The sequence below is a fragment of the Myotis davidii genome, unplaced genomic scaffold (assembly GCF_000327345.1).
Source record: "Myotis davidii unplaced genomic scaffold, ASM32734v1 scaffold679, whole genome shotgun sequence".
NCBI classification, from domain to species: domain Eukaryota; kingdom Metazoa; phylum Chordata; class Mammalia; order Chiroptera; family Vespertilionidae; genus Myotis; species Myotis davidii.
The window spans coordinates 244817-250561 of NW_006290023.1; the positions used below are offsets into that span (position 1 = coordinate 244817).

Here is a 5745-nt window from a genome sequence, read left to right on the forward strand (position 1 = left end):
CAGGCCTGGTGCATAAAATTTGTGCATGGGGGGAGGGGCATCCCTCAGCCTAGCCTGGACCCTCTCCAAATCAGGACCCCTCGGGGGATTTCCAACTGCCTTTCACAATCTGGGACTGCTGGCTCCTAACTGCTTGCCTGCCTGCCTTCCTGATCACCCCTAAACCCTCTGCCTGCCTGCCTGATCACCCCTAACCACCTCTGCCAGCCTGATCACCCCTAACTGCTCCCCTACTGGCCTGATCGCCCCTAATGCTCCCCTGTTGGTCTGATTGCCCCTAACCACCTCTGCCTTGCCATGCACCTGGGACCCAGGATTCCTTCCTCCAGCCGGTCGCAGGCACCCGGGACCCGGGCCTCCCTCCCTCTGGCTGGCTGCAGGCACCCAGGACCCAGGCCAGCTTCGCCAGGGCCAGACACAGCCACAGGGGACCGTGGACAGGTGGCTTCACCCAGGCCGCAGCCATAGGCACCCGGGACTGCAGGGTGGGCAGCTTGTCCCTCTTCCTGGCCACAGCCGCAGACGCAGCAGCTGCCGCCTGGGACCATGGGACAAGTGGCTTGTCCCTCTCCCAGGACACAGGCTGGGTGGGCCCCATTCCTCTCTCGGTGCTGGTGCCCAGGACCACAGGGCAGGAGGCTTGTCCCTCTCCCAGGCCGCTGGCGCAGCTGTTGGCACCTGGGTCCACGGGGCAGGCGGACTGTCCCTCTCCCGGGCTGCAGGTGCAGACGCAGCTGCTGGTACCCAGGACCGCAGGGACTGTGTGGGGTGCAGATTGTCCTTCTCCCGGGCCGGGCCACAACCCCAGCCGCTGGTGCCCGGGATCATGGGGCAGGCAGACTGTCCCTCTCCCGGCCACAGGCACAGGCACGGCCACAGGCATAGCCGCAGCCGCTGGCAACCAGGACCGCGAAGCATGCAGCTCGTCCCTTTCCCAGGCCGCAGGCGCAGGTGCAGCTGCTGGCATCTGGGACTGCTGGGCGGGTGGCTTGTCCCTCTCCTGTGCCGCAGCCTGGTTGGTCCCCATTCCTCTCTTGCAAGCTCATTTGTGCCTGGCTGGTCCCCATCCCTCTCTCCCCAGTGTTGAGTGTCTTACCCAGCCATGGGCAAACTACGGCCCGAGGGCCGGATCCGGCCCGTTCGGCTGTTCTATCCGGCCCGTGGAGCCGAAAGAGCGGAGGGTTCTCTTGCTCTCCCCTCCGCTCCTTCACCAGCAGCAGTGTTAACATGGCAACGTCGGGAAACACGGCCGTAGCTCCTTCTGAGTCCAGTTTAAGAACCCATTGTGGCCCTCGAGTCAAAAAGTTTGCCCATCCCTGCTGACCCATTACGTGCGATGGCTTGAGGGCATGACGACCATTTGCATATTAGCTCTTTATTATATAGGATTAGGCTGACCTACAGTGAGTCGTCTTAGAGTTATTGAGGGTTGTCCAATTGTTTTGTTTCTTCACTAACTCACCCTAAACTACTTTCAAAAACAAGGTTTCCTACTGTCTGCTCCTAGCACCCTAGCCGAAGTTTCTAAAATGCCAGTTATTGTTTAAAATATGTAAAACCAAAACAGGCAGTTCATATATTTAACCATACACAAATTCTAAATCAGCCTGGACGTAGCAATTTTCACTGCTCTAAGGCTTGGCTCAAAAGTTTTTCTTCTTGCCCTAACTGGTTTGGCTCAGTAGATAGAGCATCAGCCTGCGGACTGAAAGGTCCCAGGTTTGATTCCGGTCAGGGGCATGTACCTTGGCTGCAGGCGCATCCCTAGTGGGAGGTGTGCAGGAGGCAGCTGATCAATGTTTCTCTCTCATCGATGTTTCTGGCTCTCTATCCCTCTCTGTAAAAAAATCAATAAAATATATTAAAAAAAAGTTTTTCTTCTTTCACTTCCTAGTTCTAAGACCTAATCTGGGTTGTTGCTAGAGGTATGGCCACAAAATAACAATCACAATAGTAGTTATTTCTGCATATTTTTATTTTTACTATAACAGGGGAAAATACAAATGACATAACAAAACACTAAACCACCGTTTTGACAAATGATATAAGGCCCCTCACGTATGCTATATGGACAATTATCTAGACAATTATTAGCCAAGGGTCAGCAAATCAGGCCCACTGGCCAAACCCTACCCAAAGCTGACTTGTTTCAGTTTGGCCCTTGAGGTAAAGATGTTTTTTGTTTTTAAAAGATTGTAAAAAAAACACAAAAAAGAACATCCAACAGAGACTCTAAGGGCCCACCAGGCCTAAAATACTACCTCCCAGTCTACAGAAAAAATTTGCCAAACCTTGATCTAAGCTATAATAAGCAAACACATATAAGACATCCCTTATACATAAAGCTTAGCTGTGAATATGTCAAAGTAGATGTATCGTTGTTTCAGTGATGGGTTCATCATGATACAGCCAAACTGTCTTGTCCAGCCCTGTCTATTCCTCTCTTGAGCATGCCAAAATCTCTACCCTTCTTTCGTTCTCCTAATACTTGTTCTTGGATGTTCTCAGAATGGTCTCCTTGCTACTAGTACCAGCTATGTCTATTAGTCTTTTTAGGAATGTCATTCCTTTTCCTATCTAAATCTTTCCTAAGCTTCAATTCTGACTTCCTCTGATTGCCTTTCAAGATCTTTCTAGCCCTCTAGTGGCCCTCATTCTCCTTTAAATTTTAGTCCTTGCTACACAACTTAATAATACCATGTTATTTTTTGCTAATGATTTCCCACGTGTTAATCTAGTATCCCCAACTAATTTGTAAACTACTTGAAGGAAGGAAACACATCACACTGCTTTTATCTGTATCTCCATTTTAATAATAGCTCATCATCTTTTAAGCACACGTCATCTCCCAAGTGTACCTCTCTATCTTGGAGAAAAATAGTCGGAGGGCTGGGTAAAGGGTAGTAAGTGACTGGAAATATAAAAAGATGACACCCACAAAAGAACTTGATGGAAGATCATAGGGTTACACTGAGAACTTAGAAAGTGTATAAACAAGCAAAACTATAATAGGGGGAGAACAGAGAGATAAGGATCAAGAGATAAAAAGAGACCACTAAATAATACTCTAAAATAAAATGAGCCCAAAATATTAAGAAAATTATAAAAGCTCTTAATCATGTAAAAAAAAAATCCACCCAAATTCAACACTATTAGACATTCATTGCTTTTTAAGAAGCAGCTCTTGCCCTAGCCGGTTTGGCTCAGTGGATAGAGCATGGGCCTGCAGACTGAAGGGTCCCAGGTTCAATTCAGGTCAAGGGCACATGCCTGGGTTGCTGGCTTGATTCCCAGTAGGGGGTATGCAGGAGGCAGCTGATCAATGATTCTCTCTCATTAATGTTTCTATCTCTCTCTCCCTCTCCCTTCCTTTATGAAATCAATAAAAATATATATATTTTTTAAAAGGCAGCTCTTGACATTGATATCCAGAAGGGCCATTTTTAATTTTTATTTTCTTTTTAGCAAAGTCATAAACTGAGGCAGTAAAAGATTCAATGGGATAGATAAGCACAGTATTCTACATTTCTGAATTTATAATATTGTGAATTTATCTGAAGTTTCCTAGAAAATGCTAGGAATATAAAACATACACAATCATTTATCTTTTGATTATCTGACTAATAAAATGAAAAATCTTGTGCATATTCCTACATCACTCTTAAAGATACCACCTAGATTCATTTTTATTTAAAAAGCACCAAAAACATTTTTCAAAAAGACTTTTTAGATTACTTCAAATTGTAATTTAAAAATATAGGCAAAAACATAAGGTGCATAAGCCTTGGATGTATAAACATTAAAAAATACAAATTTTTAAAAGACGCTTATGTACAGAGATGGGACAAAAGTAAATTTACAATTGTGAGTACAAGAAACAGTTTATTCTTGTATTATTATTTATTATTTATTGTATTATTTTCCATACAAACTGTAAATCTACTTTTACCCCACCCTGAGACTAGACTAAAAATTGACAAATTATAAATTAAATGCTCTTTACCTAAGTAAAGCCACAAAAGACAATGAGAATATTAATCGTGGATCCCTTCTCTTTTTTCTGGGTTTTATAGTCTCTTGACCTGACCTATGCCTAGCTAGTCAGAAAACGGGGAAATTTTTTAAATTAGTAATAAAATATGCTTAGTATTATACTGTAGAAATTTCACAATCGAAACAATTATTAAATGCATGGTAAAAGAAATCCACTCTCAATTACTCATATGAAGAGGAGAAGTGATAAAACAGATGATACCAAAAGATATCATAGAATCAAAAGATAATCCTAGAATCAGTTTTTTCAAAGCCATATCTTTACTTTGGGAGAAGCAAATTACCTTCATAATTATGTTTGACTGAAGCCAGTATTAACCAAAACTTTATTTTTCCTGAGCATTAAATGATTCAGAGGAGTCGGACAAAAGGAAAAAGAGGGAGTTAATTCAGAAGCATACAGGTGGCTAAAGGCAGCCCGACTGAAATTAAAAAAATTTCAGTTAATTTACACAAGAAAACTGAGATGATGGATGTAGGAAAGGAAAATAATATAGTAAAATATACTGTGATAATGCTAAAGTGTTTAAATATAGAATTTTTAATAAAAAGTTTGAACAAGATTTTTTTCCTGTCAAATCATCAACCCTTCTTCCCACTAACTGGTATTATTACTGATGGCAACAATATCAGTGGGCTAAAAAGCTGAAAGCAAAATTGTAGGTTCTATATTATAAAAGATGTTTTAAAAACACTTCCTAGCATTGTTTTCTGTGAAGTCCACCATCTGTCTCAGTGGGCACTTTATCTCATGACATGAGAAAAGTCAATTCAACCAAGAAAATATCAAAAAGGCAGGGACTCATTTCTCTTGAATATTTTTAGGTGATTTAAATAAAACTTGCACGATGGCAAGAATTACAGATTTAACAAATACATAAAAACTAAATATTCATCCAAACACAAGCACGTAGTCACAAAGCTCAATGAGTTTCTGCCTAACATATGGTTCCAACTCCTGAGAAGCATATGTTTAGCACTGGTGCTGGTAATGGCTTGGTGATAAAATATTATAGCAACAGCTCAGCTTTTGCTATTTCATCTTATAATACAGAAAAACTTTGGTTTCAAGAACTATAAACACAGAACACAGTTAAGCAGCAAATTAATTATGTTGCTCACTTTTAAGAGTCCACGGTGAACACGTACATGAGTGAGGATTATACTGTAAAAATAAACCTTGTCAGCCTGTTATTCTTAATCGATGCGGAGACACAAAGGTTTTCACAAAATCTCACAAAGGAAAATTTCTTAATTCACGGTTCTTAGCACCTCAGCGATCATTACGCACCCCCTACCCCCCAAAAAAATCCCAAGACTTAGAACGCAATTTAATAAAAGAACGATGAACGACTACCTTAATTAAAACAGCCGCCGCGATTTTACGACTAAATCATTTGTTCATTTTCCTTTACCGAACGCTGGATGTCCCTCCACAGCCGTCTCAAAAGTTCAGCGATGCCGGCTGCTGCCAGGGCGAGGTTGGCCGCGCGTCTCCCTCCCGACGGAACAGGTGGTACCTCCGCCGGGCGGAGGGACGACCAGGTACAACCCACCGAGACCAAACACACAGGGCGGGTTTTCGAGGTTTTAACCCCACGCTGAGCGGGGAAAATTCTCTTCAGAAACGCGTGTCAAGTCCGGCGGCTGCCGGGAGGCCAAATCCGAAGGCGCGGCGGCCGCTCCCGATCC

General features: G+C 43.3%; 1 protein-coding gene across 1 annotated transcript in view; it reads right to left on the reverse strand.

Moving 5' to 3' along the window:
• Positions 1-5745, reverse strand: part of FNDC3A (fibronectin type III domain containing 3A) — a 225287-nt gene that overhangs the window by 218525 nt on the left and 1017 nt on the right. The gene's annotated exons all lie outside the window — the stretch shown is intronic.